Below are 14,593 nucleotides of genomic sequence, written 5' to 3' on the forward strand. Positions count from 1 at the left end.
TGGTTCCACCAGGTCGCTAGTTGTTTAAAGACAAATGAGTGTCTTTCATTCTATTAGGGACGCGGGTGTAGATAGAATGGCAGCAGCAGGCCTGTTAGCTCAGTTGGTTAGAGCGTCGTGCTACTAACGCCAAGGTCACAGGTTCGATCCCTGTACAGGCCAGGCTTAATTGTTGTAGAGGGAGGACATCTCGTGAAGTCCTTCAGATGTAAAGTTGGCAGTGTTTTCAACTCATGGAATGTGCAACAGTGCCCCATCACCTCACACATGGATCCCATGAAGGCAAAGTCTTGCTTCTCCTGACTGTTTGTCGGTAGACTACTACCGTGGCCCAGTTCAAATGTACACGTCACTGTCTACATGACCACGTGGCCTAATGGACAAGGCGTCTGACTTCGAATCAGAAGATTGAGGGTTCGAATCCCTTCGTGGTTGTCTGTCCTCTCTTCTGTAAGACTTGTGTATGTTCAGTAATGAATATTCCAATGAGAAGCTTCCACCATGTACACCAAACAATGTGACAGTGCTGATTATGTATGAAAAGAAGACATAGTCACAGAGATGAAGGTGTGAAAATATGAAGTTCCTTTGAATAGCACTAGTATGGAAGTGCAGAGCTGTGAAATGTTCCTCAAACTTCCTCTGATTTTTATGGGCACAATCAGCAGGAGGAATCCTTTGAATCAAGCATATGTGTGTTACCTTCTTGAGAATCGACAACTGAAAAGAAGGTAATGGAGAATGCGGGCATCGATCCCGCTACCTCTCACATGCTAAGCGAGCGCTCTACCATTTGAGCTAATTCCCCTTCTTGAAGACTTTTACAAGCCTGGTTCCACCAGGTCGCTAGTTGTTTAAAGGCAAATGAGTGTCCTTCATTCTATTAGGGACGCGGGTGTAGATAGAATGGCAGCAGCAGGCCTCTTAGCTCAGTTGGTTAGAGCGTGCTGCTAATAACGCCAAGGTCACAGGTTCGATCCCTGTACAGGCCAGGCTTAATTGTTGTAGAGGGAGGACATCTCGTGAAGTCCTTCACATGTAAACTTGGCAGTGTTTTCAACTCATGGAATGTGCAACAGTGCCCCATCACCTCACACATGGATCCCATGAAGGCAAAGTCTTGCTTCTCCTGACTGTTTGTCGGTAGACTACTACCGTGGCCCAGTTCAAATGTACACGTCACTGTCTACATGACCACGTGGCCTAATGGACAAGGCGTCTGACTTCGAATCAGAAGATTGAGGGTTCGAATCCCTTCGTGGTTGTCTGTCCTCTCTTCTGTAAGACTTGTGTATGTTCAGTAATGAATATTCCAATGAGAAGCTTCCACCATGTACACCAAACAATGTGACAGTGCTGATTATGTATGAAAAGAAGACGTAGTCACAGAGATGAAGGTGTGAAAATATGAAGTTCCTTTGAATAGCACTAGTATGGAAGTGCAGAGCTGTGAAATGTTCCTCAAACTTCCTCTGATTTTTATGGGCACAATCAGCAGGAGGAATCCTTTGAATTAAGGATATGTGTGTTACCTTCTTGAGAATCGACAACTGAAAAGAAGGTAATGGAGAATGCGGGCATCGATCCCGCTGCCTCTCACATGCTAAGCGAGCGCTCTACCATTTGAGCTAATTCCCCTTCTTCAAGACTTTTACAAGCCTGGTTCCACCAGGTCGCTAGTTGTTTAAAGGCAAATGAGTGTCCTTCATTCTATTAGGGACGCGGGTGTAGATGGAATGGCAGCAGCAGGCCTGTTAGCTCAGTTGGTTAGAGCGTGGTGCTAATAACGCCAAGGTCACAGGTTCGATCCCTGTACAGGCCAGGCTTAATTGTTGTAGAGGGAGGACATCTTGTGAAGTCCTTCAGATGTAAAGTTGGCAGTGTTTTCAACTCATGGAATGTGCAACAGTGCCCCATCACCTCACACATGGATCCCATGAAGGCAAAGTCTTGCTTCTCCTGACTGTTTGTCGGTAGACTACTACCGTGGCCCAGTTCAAATGTACACGTCACTGTCTACATGACCACGTGGCCTAATGGACAAGGCGTCTGACTTCGAATCAGAAGATTGAGGGTTCGAATCCCTTCGTGGTTGTCTGTCCTCTCTTCTGTAAGACTTGTGTATGTTCAGTAATGAATATTCCAATGAGAAGCTTCCACCATGTACACCAAACAATGTGACAGTGCTGATTATGTATGAAAAGAAGACATAGTCACAGAGATGAAGGTGTGAAAATATGAAGTTCCTTTGAATAGCACTAGTATCGAAGTGCAGAGCTGTGAAATGTTCCTCAAACTTCCTCTGATTTTTATGGGCACATTCAGCCGGAGGAATCCTTTGAATCAAGGATATGTGTGTTACCTTCTTGAGAATCGACAACTGAAAAGAAGGTAATGGAGAATGCGGGCATCGATCCCGCTACCTCTCACATGCTAAGCGAGCGCTCTACCATTTGAGCTAATTCCCCTTCTTGAAGACTTTTACAAGCCTGGTTCCACCAGGTCGCTAGTTGTTTAAAGGCAAATGATTGTCCTTCATTCTATTAGGGATGCGGGTGTAGATGGAATGGCAGCAGCAGGCCTGTTAGCTCAGTTGGTTAGAGCGTGGTGCTAATAACGCCAAGGTCACAGGTTCGATCCCTGTACAGGCCAGGCTTAATTGTTGTAGAGGGAGGACATCTCGTGAAGTCCTTCAGATGTAAAGTTGGCAGTGTTTTCAACTCATGGAATGTGCAACAGTGCCCCATCACCTCACACATGGATCCCATGAAGGCAAAGTCTTGCTTCTCCTGATTGTTTGTCGGTAGACTACTACCATGGCCCAGTTCAAATGTACACGTCACTGTCTACATGACCACGTGGCCTAATGGACAAGGCGTCTGACTTCGAATCAGAAGATTGAGGGTTCGAATCCCTTCGTGGTTGTCTGTCCTCTCTTCTGTAAGACTTGTGTATGTTCAGTAATGAATATTCCAATGAGAAGCTTCCACCATGTACACCAAACAATGTGACAGTGCTGATTATGTATGAAAAGAAGACGTAGTCACAGAGATGAAGGTGTGAAAATATGAAGTTCCTTTGAATAGCACTAGTATGGAAGTGCAGAGCTGTGAAATGTTCCTCAAACTTCCTCTGATTTTTATGGGCACATTCAGCAGGAGGAATCCTTTGAATCAAGGATATGTGTGTTACCTTCTTGAGAATCGACAACTGAAAAGAAGGTAATGGAGAATGCGGGCATCGATCCCGCTACCTCTCACATGCTAAGCGAGCGCTCTACCATTTGAGCTAATTCCCCTTCTTGAAGACTTTTACAAGCCTGGTTCCACCAGGTCGCTAGTTGTTTAAAGGCAAATGATTGTCCTTCATTCTATTAGGGACGCGGGTGTAGCTGGAATGGCAGCAGCAGGCCTGTTAGCTCAGTTGGTTAGAGCGTGGTGCTAATAACGCCAAGGTCACAGGTTCGATCCCTGTACAGGCCAGGCTTAATTGTTGTAGAGGGAGGACATCTCGTGAAGTCCTTCAGATGTAAAGTTGGCAGTGTTTTCAACTCATGGAATGTGCAACAGTGCCCCATCACCTCACACATGGATCCCATGAAGGCAAAGTCTTGCTTCTCCTGATTGTTTGTCGGTAGACTACTACCGTGGCCCAGTTCAAATGTACACGTCACTGTCTACATGACCACGTGGCCTAATGGACAAGGCGTCTGACTTCGAATCAGAAGATTGAGGGTTCGAATCCCTTCGTGGTTGTCTGTCCTCTCTTCTGTAAGACTTGTGTATGTTCAGTAATGAATATTCCAATGAGAAGCTTCCACCATGTACACCAAACAATGTGACAGTGCTGATTATGTATGAAAAGAAGACATAGTCACAGAGATGAAGGTGTGAAAATATGAAGTTCCTTTGAATAGCACTAGTATGGAAGTGCAGAGCTGTGAAATGTTCCTCAAACTTCCTCTGATTTTTATGGGCACATTCAGCAGGAGGAATCCTTTGAATCAAGGATATGTGTGTTACCTTCTTGAAAATCGACAACTGAAAAGAAGGTAATGGAGAATGCGGGCATCGATCCCGCTACCTCTCACATGCTAAGCGAGCGCTCTACCATTTGAGCTAATTCCCCTTCTTGAAGACTTTTACAAGCCTGGTTCCACCAGGTCGCTAGTTGTTTAAAGGCAAATGATTGTCCTTCATTCTATTAGGGACGCGGGTGTAGATGGAATGGCAGCAGCAGGCCTGTTAGCTCAGTTGGTTAGAGCGTGGTGCTAATAACGCCAAGGTCACAGGTTCGATCCCTGTACAGGCCAGGCTTAATTGTTGTAGAGGGAGGACATCTCGTGAAGTCCTTCAGATGTAAAGTTGGCAGTGTTTTCAACTCATGGAATGTGCAACAGTGCCCCATCACCTCACACATGGATCCCATGAAGGCAAAGTCTTGCTTCTCCTGATTGTTTGTCGGTAGACTACTACCGTGGCCCAGTTCAAATGTACACGTCACTGTCTACATGACCACGTGGCCTAATGGACAAGGCGTCTGACTTCGAATCAGAAGATTGAGGGTTCAAATCCCTTCGTGGTTGTCTGTCCTCTCTTCTGTAAGACTTGTGTATGTTCAGTAATGAATATTCCAATGAGAAGCTTCCACCATGTACACCAAACAATGTGACAGTGCTGATTATGTATGAAAAGAAGACGTAGTCACAGAGATGTAGGTGTGAAAATATGAAGTTCCTTTGAATAGCACTAGTATGGAAGTGCAGAGCTGTGAAATGTTCCTCAAACTTCCTCTGATTTTTATGGGCACAATCAGCAGGAGGAATCCTTTGAATCAAGCATATGTGTGTTACCTTCTTGAGAATCGACAACTGAAAAGAAGGTAATGGAGAATGCGGGCATCGATCCCGCTACCTCTCACATGCTAAGCGAGCGCTCTACCATTTGAGCTAATTCCCCTTCTTGAAGACTTTTACAAGCCTGGTTCCACCAGGTCGCTAGTTGTTTAAAGGCAAATGAGTGTCCTTCATTCTATTAGGGACGCGGGTGTAGATAGAATGGCAGCAGCAGGCCTCTTAGCTCAGTTGGTTAGAGCGTGGTGCTAATAACGCCAAGGTCACAGGTTCGATCCCTGTACAGGCCAGGCTTAATTGTTGTAGAGGGAGGACATCTCGTGAAGTCCTTCACATGTAAACTTGGCAGTGTTTTCAACTCATGGAATGTGCAACAGTGCCCCATCACCTCACACATGGATCCCATGAAGGCAAAGTCTTGCTTCTCCTGACTGTTTGTCGGTAGACTACTACCGTGGCCCAGTTCAAATGTACACGTCACTGTCTACATGACCACGTGGCCTAATGGACAAGGCGTCTGACTTCGAATCAGAAGATTGAGGGTTCGAATCCCTTCGTGGTTGTCTGTCCTCTCTTCTGTAAGACTTGTGTATGTTCAGTAATGAATATTCCAATGAGAAGCTTCCACCATGTACACCAAACAATGTGACAGTGCTGATTATGTATGAAAAGAAGACATAGTCACAGAGATGAAGGTGTGAAAATATGAAGTTCCTTTGAATAGCACTAGTATGGAAGTGCAGAGCTGTGAAATGTTCCTCAAACTTCCTCTGATTTTTATGGGCACAATCAGCAGGAGGAATCCTTTGAATCAAGGATATGTGTGTTACCTTCTTGAGAATCGACAACTGAAAAGAAGGTAATGGAGAATGCGGGCATCGATCCCGCTACCTCTCACATGCTAAGCGAGCGCTCTACCATTTGAGCTAATTCCCCTTCTTGAAGACTTTTACAAGCCTGGTTCCACCAGGTCGCTAGTTGTTTAAAGGCAAATGATTGTCCTTCATTCTATTAGGGACGCGGGTGTAGCTGGAATGGCAGCAGCAGGCCTGTTAGCTCAGTTGGTTAGAGCGTGGTGCTAATAACGCTAAGGTCACAGGTTCGATCCCTGTACAGGCCAGGCTTAATTGTTGTAGAGGGAGGACATCTCGTGAAGTCCTTCAGATGTAAAGTTGGCAGTGTTTTCAACTCATGGAATGTGCAACAGTGCCCCATCACCTCACACATGGATCCCATGAAGGCAAAGTCTTGCTTCTCCTGACTGTTTGTCGGTAGACTACTACCGTGGCCCAGTTCAAATGTACACGTCACTGTCTACATGACCACGTGGCCTAATGGACAAGGCGTCTGACTTCGAATCAGAAGATTGAGGGTTTGAATCCCTTTGTGGTTGTCTGTCCTCTCTTCTGTAAGACTTGTGTATGTCCAGTAATGAATATTCCAATGAGAAGCTTCCACCATGTACACCAAACAATGTGACAGTGCTGATTATGTATGAAAAGAAGATGTAGTCACAGAGATGAAGGTGTGAAAATATGAAGTTCCTTTGAATAGCACTAGTATGGAAGTGCAGAGCTGTGAAATGTTCCTCAAACTTCCTCTGATTTTTATGGGCACATTCAGCAGGAGGAATCCTTTGAATCAAGGATATGTGTGTTACCTTCTTGAGAATCGACAACTGAAAAGAAGGTAATGGAGAATGCGGGCATCAATCCCGCTACCTCTCACATGCTAAGCGAGCGCTCTACCATTTGAGCTAATTCCCCTTCTTGAAGACTTTTACAAGCCTGGTTCCACCAGGTCGCTAGTTGTTTAAAGACAAATGAGTGTCTTTCATTCTATTAGGGACGCGGGTGTAGATAGAATGGCAGCAGCAGGCCTGTTAGCTCAGTTGGTTAGAGCGTCGTGCTACTAACGCCAAGGTCACAGGTTCGATCCCTGTACAGGCCAGGCTTAATTGTTGTAGAGGGAGGACATCTCGTGAAGTCCTTCAGATGTAAAGTTGGCAGTGTTTTCAACTCATGGAATGTGCAACAGTGCCCCATCACCTCACACATGGATCCCATGAAGGCAAAGTCTTGCTTCTCCTGACTGTTTGTCGGTAGACTACTACCGTGGCCCAGTTCAAATGTACACGTCACTGTCTACATGACCACGTGGCCTAATGGACAAGGCGTCTGACTTCGAATCAGAAGATTGAGGGTTCGAATCCCTTCGTGGTTGTCTGTCCTCTCTTCTGTAAGACTTGTGTATGTTCAGTAATGAATATTCCAATGAGAAGCTTCCACCATGTACACCAAACAATGTGACAGTGCTGATTATGTATGAAAAGAAGACATAGTCACAGAGATGAAGGTGTGAAAATATGAAGTTCCTTTGAATAGCACTAGTATGGAAGTGCAGAGCTGTGAAATGTTCCTCAAACTTCCTCTGATTTTTATGGGCACAATCAGCAGGAGGAATCCTTTGAATCAAGCATATGTGTGTTACCTTCTTGAGAATCGACAACTGAAAAGAAGGTAATGGAGAATGCGGGCATCGATCCCGCTACCTCTCACATGCTAAGCGAGCGCTCTACCATTTGAGCTAATTCCCCTTCTTGAAGACTTTTACAAGCCTGGTTCCACCAGGTCGCTAGTTGTTTAAAGGCAAATGAGTGTCCTTCATTCTATTAGGGACGCGGGTGTAGATAGAATGGCAGCAGCAGGCCTCTTAGCTCAGTTGGTTAGAGCGTGCTGCTAATAACGCCAAGGTCACAGGTTCGATCCCTGTACAGGCCAGGCTTAATTGTTGTAGAGGGAGGACATCTCGTGAAGTCCTTCACATGTAAACTTGGCAGTGTTTTCAACTCATGGAATGTGCAACAGTGCCCCATCACCTCACACATGGATCCCATGAAGGCAAAGTCTTGCTTCTCCTGACTGTTTGTCGGTAGACTACTACCGTGGCCCAGTTCAAATGTACACGTCACTGTCTACATGACCACGTGGCCTAATGGACAAGGCGTCTGACTTCGAATCAGAAGATTGAGGGTTCGAATCCCTTCGTGGTTGTCTGTCCTCTCTTCTGTAAGACTTGTGTATGTTCAGTAATGAATATTCCAATGAGAAGCTTCCACCATGTACACCAAACAATGTGACAGTGCTGATTATGTATGAAAAGAAGACGTAGTCACAGAGATGAAGGTGTGAAAATATGAAGTTCCTTTGAATAGCACTAGTATGGAAGTGCAGAGCTGTGAAATGTTCCTCAAACTTCCTCTGATTTTTATGGGCACAATCAGCAGGAGGAATCCTTTGAATTAAGGATATGTGTGTTACCTTCTTGAGAATCGACAACTGAAAAGAAGGTAATGGAGAATGCGGGCATCGATCCCGCTGCCTCTCACATGCTAAGCGAGCGCTCTACCATTTGAGCTAATTCCCCTTCTTGAAGACTTTTACAAGCCTGGTTCCACCAGGTCGCTAGTTGTTTAAAGGCAAATGAGTGTCCTTCATTCTATTAGGGACGCGGGTGTAGATAGAATGGCAGCAGCAGGCCTCTTAGCTCAGTTGGTTAGAGCGTGGTGCTAATAACGCCAAGGTCACAGGTTCGATCCCTGTACAGGCCAGGCTTAATTGTTGTAGAGGGAGGACATCTCGTGAAGTCCTTCACATGTAAACTTGGCAGTGTTTTCAACTCATGGAATGTGCAACAGTGCCCCATCACCTCACACATGGATCCCATGAAGGCAAAGTCTTGCTTCTCCTGACTGTTTGTCGGTAGACTACTACCGTGGCCCAGTTCAAATGTACACGTCACTGTCTACATGACCACGTGGCCTAATGGACAAGGCGTCTGACTTCGAATCAGAAGATTGAGGGTTCGAATCCCTTTGTGGTTGTCTGTCCTCTCTTCTGTAAGACTTGTGTATGTTCAGTAATGAATATTCCAATGAGAAGCTTCCACCATGTACACCAAACAATGTGACAGTGCTGATTATGTATGAAAAGAAGATGTAGTCACAGAGATGAAGGTGTGAAAATATGAAGTTCCTTTGAATAGCACTAGTATGGAAGTGCAGAGCTGTGAAATGTTCCTCAAACTTCCTCTGATTTTTATGGGCACAATCAGCAGGAGGAATCCTTTGAATCAAGGATATGTGTGTTACCTTCTTGAGAATCGACAACTGAAAAGAAGGTAATGGAGAATGCGGGCATCGATCCCGCTGCCTCTCACATGCTAAGCGAGCGCTCTACCATTTGAGCTAATTCCCCTTCTTGAAGACTTTTACAAGCCTGGTTCCACCAGGTCGCTAGTTGTTTAAAGGCAAATGAGTGTCCTTCATTCTATTAGGGACGCGGGTGTAGATAGAATGGCAGCAGCAGGCCTCTTAGCTCAGTTGGTTAGAGCGTGGTGCTAATAACGCCAAGGTCACAGGTTCGATCCCTGTACAGGCCAGGCTTAATTGTTGTAGAGGGAGGACATCTCGTGAAGTCCTTCACATGTAAACTTGGCAGTGTTTTCAACTCATGGAATGTGCAACAGTGCCCCATCACCTCACACATGGATCCCATGAAGGCAAAGTCTTGCTTCTCCTGACTGTTTGTCGGTAGACTACTACCGTGGCCCAGTTCAAATGTACACGTCACTGTCTACATGACCACGTGGCCTAATGGACAAGGCGTCTGACTTCGAATCAGAAGATTGAGGGTTCGAATCCCTTCGTGGTTGTCTGTCCTCTCTTCTGTAAGACTTGTGTATGTTCAGTAATGAATATTCCAATGAGAAGCTTCCACCATGTACACCAAACAATGTGACAGTGCTGATTATGTATGAAAAGAAGACATAGTCACAGAGATGAAGGTGTGAAAATATGAAGTTCCTTTGAATAGCACTAGTATGGAAGTGCAGAGCTGTGAAATGTTCCTCAAACTTCCTCTGATTTTTATGGGCACATTCAGCAGGAGGAATCCTTTGAATCAAGGATATGTGTGTTACCTTCTTGAAAATCGACAACTGAAAAGAAGGTAATGGAGAATGCGGGCATCGATCCCGCTACCTCTCACATGCTAAGCGAGCGCTCTACCATTTGAGCTAATTCCCCTTCTTGAAGACTTTTACAAGCCTGGTTCCACCAGGTCGCTAGTTGTTTAAAGGCAAATGATTGTCCTTCATTCTATTAGGGACGCGGGTGTAGATGGAATGGCAGCAGCAGGCCTGTTAGCTCAGTTGGTTAGAGCGTGGTGCTAATAACGCCAAGGTCACAGGTTCGATCCCTGTACAGGCCAGGCTTAATTGTTGTAGAGGGAGGACATCTCGTGAAGTCCTTCAGATGTAAAGTTGGCAGTGTTTTCAACTCATGGAATGTGCAACAGTGCCCCATCACCTCACACATGGATCCCATGAAGGCAAAGTCTTGCTTCTCCTGATTGTTTGTCGGTAGACTACTACCGTGGCCCAGTTCAAATGTACACGTCACTGTCTACATGACCACGTGGCCTAATGGACAAGGCGTCTGACTTCGAATCAGAAGATTGAGGGTTCAAATCCCTTCGTGGTTGTCTGTCCTCTCTTCTGTAAGACTTGTGTATGTTCAGTAATGAATATTCCAATGAGAAGCTTCCACCATGTACACCAAACAATGTGACAGTGCTGATTATGTATGAAAAGAAGCTGAGTCACAGAGATGTAGGTGTGAAAATATGAAGTTCCTTTGAATAGCACTAGTATGGAAGTGCAGAGCTGTGAAATGTTCCTCAAACTTCCTCTGATTTTTATGGGCACATTCAGCAGGAGGAATCCTTTGAATCAAGGATATGTGTGTTACCTTCTTGAGAATCGACAACTGAAAAGAAGGTAATGGAGAATGCGGGCATCGATCCCGCTACCTCTCACATGCTAAGCGAGCGCTCTACCATTTGAGCTAATTCCCCTTCTTGAAGACTTTTACAAGCCTGGTTCCACCAGGTCGCTAGTTGTTTAAAGGCAAATGATTGTCCTTCATTCTATTAGGGACGCGGGTGTAGATGGAATGGCAGCAGCAGGCCTGTTAGCTCAGTTGGTTAGAGCGTGGTGCTAATAACGCCAAGGTCACAGGTTCGATCCCTGTACAGGCCAGGCTTAATTGTTGTAGAGGGAGGACATCTCGTGAAGTCCTTCAGATGTAAAGTTGGCAGTGTTTTCAACTCATGGAATGTGCAACAGTGCCCCATCACCTCACACATGGATCCCATGAAGGCAAAGTCTTGCTTCTCCTGATTGTTTGTCGGTAGACTACTACCGTGGCCCAGTTCAAATGTACACGTCACTGTCTACATGACCACGTGGCCTAATGGACAAGGCGTCTGACTTCGAATCAGAAGATTGAGGGTTCGAATCCCTTCGTGGTTGTCTGTCCTCTCTTCTGTAAGACTTGTGTATGTTCAGTAATGAATATTCCAATGAGAAGCTTCCAACATGTACACCAAGCAATGTGACAGTGCTGATTATGTATGAAAAGAAGACGTAGTCACAGAGATGAAGGTGTGAAAATATGATGTTCCTTTGAATAGCACTAGTATGGAAGTGCAGAGCTGTGAAATGTTCCTCAAAATTCCTCTGATTTTTATGGGCACAATCAGCAGGAGGAATCCTTTGAATCAAGGATATGTGTGTTACCTTCTTGAGAATCGACAACTGAAAAGAAGGTAATGGAGAATGCGGGCATCGATCCCGCTACCTCTCACATGCTAAGCGAGCGCTCTACCATTTGAGCTAATTCCCCTTCTTGAAGACTTTTACAAGCCTGGTTCCACCAGGTCGCTAGTTGTTTAAAGGCAAATGATTGTCCTTCATTCTATTAGGGACGCGGGTGTAGATGAAATGGCAGCAGCAGGCCTGTTAGCTCAGTTGGTTAGAGCGTGGTGCTAATAACGCCAAGGTCACAGGTTCGATCCCTGTACAGGCCAGGCTTAATTGTTGTAGAGGGAGGACATCTCGTGAAGTCCTTCAGATGTAAAGTTGGCAGTGTTTTCAACTCATGCAATGTGCAACAGTGCCCCATCACCTCACACATGGATCCCATGAAGGCAAAGTCTTGCTTCTCCTGACTGTTTGTCGGTAGACTACTACCGTGGCCCAGTTCAAATGTACACGTCACTGTCTACATCACCACGTGGCCTAATGGACAAGGCGTCTGACTTCGAATCAGAAGATTGAGGGTTCGAATCCCTTCGTGGTTGTCTGTCCTCTCTTCTGTAAGACTTGTGTATGTTCAGGAATGAATATTCCAATGTACACCAAACAATGTGACAATGCTGATTATGTATGAAAAGAGGACATAGTAACAGAGATGAAGGTGTGAATATATGAAGTTCCTTTGAATAGCTCTAGTATGGAAGTGCAGAGCTGTGAAATGTTCCTCAAACTTCCTCTGATTTTTATGGGCACAATCAGCAGGAGGAATCCTTTGAATCAAGGATATGTGTGTTACCTTCTTGAGAAACGACAACTGAAAAGAAGGTAATGGAGAATGCGGGCATCGATCCTGCTACCTCTCACATGCTAAGCGAGCGCTCTACCATTTGAGCTAATTCCCCTTCTTCAAGACTTTTACAAGCCTGGTTCCACCAGGTCGCTAGTTGTTTAAAGGCAAATGAGTGTCCTTCATTCTATTAGGGACGCGGGTGTAGATGGAATGGCAGCAGCAGGCCTGTTAGCTCAGTTGGTTAGAGCGTGGTGCTAATAACGCCAAGGTCACAGGTTCGATCCCTGTACAGGCCAGGCTTAATTGTTGTAGAGGGGGGACATCTCCTGAAGTCCTTCAGATGTAAAGTTGGTAGTGTTTTCAACTCATGGAATGTGCAACAGTGCCCCATCACCTCACACATGGATCCCATGAAGGCAAAGTCTTGCTTCTCCTGACTGTTTGTCGGTAGACTACTACCGTGGCCCAGTTCAAATGTACACGTCACTGTCTACATGACCACGTGGCCTAATGGACAAGGCGTCTGACTTCGAATCAGAAGATTGAGGGTTCGAATCCCTTCGTGGTTGTCTGTCCTCTCTTCTGTAAGACTTGTGTATGTTCAGTAATGAATATTCCAATGAGAAGCTTCCACCATGTACACCAAACAATGTGACAGTGCTGATTATGTATGAAAAGAAGACATAGTCACAGAGATGAAGGTGTGAAAATATGAAGTTCCTTTGAATAGCACTAGTATGGAAGTGCAGAGCTGTGAAATGTTCCTCAAACTTCCTCTGATTTTTATGGGCACAATCAGCAGGAGGAATCCTTTGAATCAAGGATATGTGTGTTACCTTCTTGAGAATCGACAACTGAAAAGAAGGTAATGGAGAATGCGGGCATCGATCCCGCTGCCTCTCACATGCTAAGCGAGCGCTCTACCATTTGAGCTAATTCCCCTTCTTGAAGACTTTTACAAGCCTGGTTCCACCAGGTCGCTAGTTGTTTAAAGGCAAATGAGTGTCCTTCATTCTATTAGGGACGCGGGTGTAGATAGAATGGCAGCAGCAGGCCTCTTAGCTCAGTTGGTTAGAGCGTGGTGCTAATAACGCCAAGGTCACAGGTTCGATCCCTGTACAGGCCAGGCTTAATTGTTGTAGAGGGAGGACATCTCGTGAAGTCCTTCACATGTAAACTTGGCAGTGTTTTCAACTCATGGAATGTGCAACAGTGCCCCATCACCTCACACATGGATCCCATGAAGGCAAAGTCTTGCTTCTCCTGACTGTTTGTCGGTAGACTACTACCGTGGCCCAGTTCAAATGTACACGTCACTGTCTACATGACCACGTGGCCTAATGGACAAGGCGTCTGACTTCGAATCAGAAGATTGAGGGTTCGAATCCCTTCGTGGTTGTCTGTCCTCTCTTCTGTAAGACTTGTGTATGTTCAGTAATGAATATTCCAATGAGAAGCTTCCACCATGTACACCAAACAATGTGACAGTGCTGATTATGTATGAAAAGAAGACATAGTCACAGAGATGAAGGTGTGAAAATATGAAGTTCCTTTGAATAGCACTAGTATGGAAGTGCAGAGCTGTGAAATGTTCCTCAAACTTCCTCTGATTTTTATGGGCACAATCAGCAGGAGGAATCCTTTGAATCAAGGATATGTGTGTTACCTTCTTGAGAATCGACAACTGAAAAGAAGGTAATGGAGAATGCGGGCATCGATCCCGCTGCCTCTCACATGCTAAGCGAGCGCTCTACCATTTGAGCTAATTCCCCTTCTTGAAGACTTTTACAAGCCTGGTTCCACCAGGTCGCTAGTTGTTTAAAGGCAAATGAGTGTCCTTCATTCTATTAGGGACGCGGGTGTAGATAGAATGGCAGCAGCAGGCCTCTTAGCTCAGTTGGTTAGAGCGTGGTGCTAATAACGCCAAGGTCACAGGTTCGATCCCTGTACAGGCCAGGCTTAATTGTTGTAGAGGGAGGACATCTCGTGAAGTCCTTCACATGTAAACTTGGCAGTGTTTTCAACTCATGGAATGTGCAACAGTGCCCCATCACCTCACACATGGATCCCATGAAGGCAAAGTCTTGCTTCTCCTGACTGTTTGTCGGTAGACTACTACCGTGGCCCAGTTCAAATGTACACGTCACTGTCTACATGACCACGTGGCCTAATGGACAAGGCGTCTGACTTCGAATCAGAAGATTGAGGGTTCGAATCCCTTCGTGGTTGTCTGTCCTCTCTTCTGTAAGACTTGTGTATGTTCAGTAATGAATATTCCAATGAGAAGCTTCCAC

General features: G+C 45.5%; 26 non-coding genes across 26 annotated transcripts; all 26 read left to right on the forward strand.

Moving 5' to 3' along the window:
* The first annotated feature begins 88 nt into the window (after positions 1-88).
* On the forward strand, positions 89-162 carry trnas-acu (transfer RNA serine (anticodon ACU)). Its single transcript has one exon. It is a non-coding gene; the product is annotated as a tRNA-Ser (tRNA).
* Positions 163-362: 200 nt separating this feature from the next.
* Positions 363-435, forward strand: trnar-ucg (transfer RNA arginine (anticodon UCG)). The gene has a single exon. It is a non-coding gene; the product is annotated as a tRNA-Arg (tRNA).
* A 757-nt stretch (positions 436-1,192) lies between these two features.
* trnar-ucg (transfer RNA arginine (anticodon UCG)) lies at positions 1,193-1,265 on the forward strand. The gene has a single exon. It is a non-coding gene; the product is annotated as a tRNA-Arg (tRNA).
* A 483-nt stretch (positions 1,266-1,748) lies between these two features.
* Positions 1,749-1,822, forward strand: trnai-aau (transfer RNA isoleucine (anticodon AAU)). Its single transcript has one exon. It is a non-coding gene; the product is annotated as a tRNA-Ile (tRNA).
* A 200-nt stretch (positions 1,823-2,022) lies between these two features.
* trnar-ucg (transfer RNA arginine (anticodon UCG)) lies at positions 2,023-2,095 on the forward strand. The gene has a single exon. It is a non-coding gene; the product is annotated as a tRNA-Arg (tRNA).
* A 483-nt stretch (positions 2,096-2,578) lies between these two features.
* Positions 2,579-2,652, forward strand: trnai-aau (transfer RNA isoleucine (anticodon AAU)). Its single transcript has one exon. It is a non-coding gene; the product is annotated as a tRNA-Ile (tRNA).
* Positions 2,653-2,852: 200 nt separating this feature from the next.
* trnar-ucg (transfer RNA arginine (anticodon UCG)) lies at positions 2,853-2,925 on the forward strand. The gene has a single exon. It is a non-coding gene; the product is annotated as a tRNA-Arg (tRNA).
* Positions 2,926-3,408: 483 nt separating this feature from the next.
* Positions 3,409-3,482, forward strand: trnai-aau (transfer RNA isoleucine (anticodon AAU)). Its single transcript has one exon. It is a non-coding gene; the product is annotated as a tRNA-Ile (tRNA).
* Positions 3,483-3,682: 200 nt separating this feature from the next.
* trnar-ucg (transfer RNA arginine (anticodon UCG)) lies at positions 3,683-3,755 on the forward strand. Its single transcript has one exon. It is a non-coding gene; the product is annotated as a tRNA-Arg (tRNA).
* A 483-nt stretch (positions 3,756-4,238) lies between these two features.
* Positions 4,239-4,312, forward strand: trnai-aau (transfer RNA isoleucine (anticodon AAU)). Its single transcript has one exon. It is a non-coding gene; the product is annotated as a tRNA-Ile (tRNA).
* A 200-nt stretch (positions 4,313-4,512) lies between these two features.
* Positions 4,513-4,585, forward strand: trnar-ucg (transfer RNA arginine (anticodon UCG)). Its single transcript has one exon. It is a non-coding gene; the product is annotated as a tRNA-Arg (tRNA).
* Positions 4,586-5,342: 757 nt separating this feature from the next.
* trnar-ucg (transfer RNA arginine (anticodon UCG)) lies at positions 5,343-5,415 on the forward strand. The gene has a single exon. It is a non-coding gene; the product is annotated as a tRNA-Arg (tRNA).
* Positions 5,416-5,898: 483 nt separating this feature from the next.
* trnai-aau (transfer RNA isoleucine (anticodon AAU)) lies at positions 5,899-5,972 on the forward strand. Its single transcript has one exon. It is a non-coding gene; the product is annotated as a tRNA-Ile (tRNA).
* A 756-nt stretch (positions 5,973-6,728) lies between these two features.
* trnas-acu (transfer RNA serine (anticodon ACU)) lies at positions 6,729-6,802 on the forward strand. Its single transcript has one exon. It is a non-coding gene; the product is annotated as a tRNA-Ser (tRNA).
* A 200-nt stretch (positions 6,803-7,002) lies between these two features.
* trnar-ucg (transfer RNA arginine (anticodon UCG)) lies at positions 7,003-7,075 on the forward strand. Its single transcript has one exon. It is a non-coding gene; the product is annotated as a tRNA-Arg (tRNA).
* Positions 7,076-7,832: 757 nt separating this feature from the next.
* Positions 7,833-7,905, forward strand: trnar-ucg (transfer RNA arginine (anticodon UCG)). Its single transcript has one exon. It is a non-coding gene; the product is annotated as a tRNA-Arg (tRNA).
* Positions 7,906-9,492: 1,587 nt separating this feature from the next.
* trnar-ucg (transfer RNA arginine (anticodon UCG)) lies at positions 9,493-9,565 on the forward strand. Its single transcript has one exon. It is a non-coding gene; the product is annotated as a tRNA-Arg (tRNA).
* Positions 9,566-10,048: 483 nt separating this feature from the next.
* trnai-aau (transfer RNA isoleucine (anticodon AAU)) lies at positions 10,049-10,122 on the forward strand. Its single transcript has one exon. It is a non-coding gene; the product is annotated as a tRNA-Ile (tRNA).
* Positions 10,123-10,322: 200 nt separating this feature from the next.
* Positions 10,323-10,395, forward strand: trnar-ucg (transfer RNA arginine (anticodon UCG)). Its single transcript has one exon. It is a non-coding gene; the product is annotated as a tRNA-Arg (tRNA).
* Positions 10,396-10,877: 482 nt separating this feature from the next.
* trnai-aau (transfer RNA isoleucine (anticodon AAU)) lies at positions 10,878-10,951 on the forward strand. Its single transcript has one exon. It is a non-coding gene; the product is annotated as a tRNA-Ile (tRNA).
* Positions 10,952-11,151: 200 nt separating this feature from the next.
* On the forward strand, positions 11,152-11,224 carry trnar-ucg (transfer RNA arginine (anticodon UCG)). Its single transcript has one exon. It is a non-coding gene; the product is annotated as a tRNA-Arg (tRNA).
* Positions 11,225-11,707: 483 nt separating this feature from the next.
* Positions 11,708-11,781, forward strand: trnai-aau (transfer RNA isoleucine (anticodon AAU)). The gene has a single exon. It is a non-coding gene; the product is annotated as a tRNA-Ile (tRNA).
* Positions 11,782-12,521: 740 nt separating this feature from the next.
* Positions 12,522-12,595, forward strand: trnai-aau (transfer RNA isoleucine (anticodon AAU)). The gene has a single exon. It is a non-coding gene; the product is annotated as a tRNA-Ile (tRNA).
* A 200-nt stretch (positions 12,596-12,795) lies between these two features.
* On the forward strand, positions 12,796-12,868 carry trnar-ucg (transfer RNA arginine (anticodon UCG)). The gene has a single exon. It is a non-coding gene; the product is annotated as a tRNA-Arg (tRNA).
* Positions 12,869-13,625: 757 nt separating this feature from the next.
* Positions 13,626-13,698, forward strand: trnar-ucg (transfer RNA arginine (anticodon UCG)). The gene has a single exon. It is a non-coding gene; the product is annotated as a tRNA-Arg (tRNA).
* Positions 13,699-14,455: 757 nt separating this feature from the next.
* trnar-ucg (transfer RNA arginine (anticodon UCG)) lies at positions 14,456-14,528 on the forward strand. Its single transcript has one exon. It is a non-coding gene; the product is annotated as a tRNA-Arg (tRNA).
* The last annotated feature ends 65 nt before the right edge of the window (positions 14,529-14,593 follow it).

The sequence above is a fragment of the Scomber scombrus genome, chromosome 17 (genome assembly GCF_963691925.1).
Source record: "Scomber scombrus chromosome 17, fScoSco1.1, whole genome shotgun sequence".
Classification (NCBI taxonomy): domain Eukaryota; kingdom Metazoa; phylum Chordata; class Actinopteri; order Scombriformes; family Scombridae; genus Scomber; species Scomber scombrus.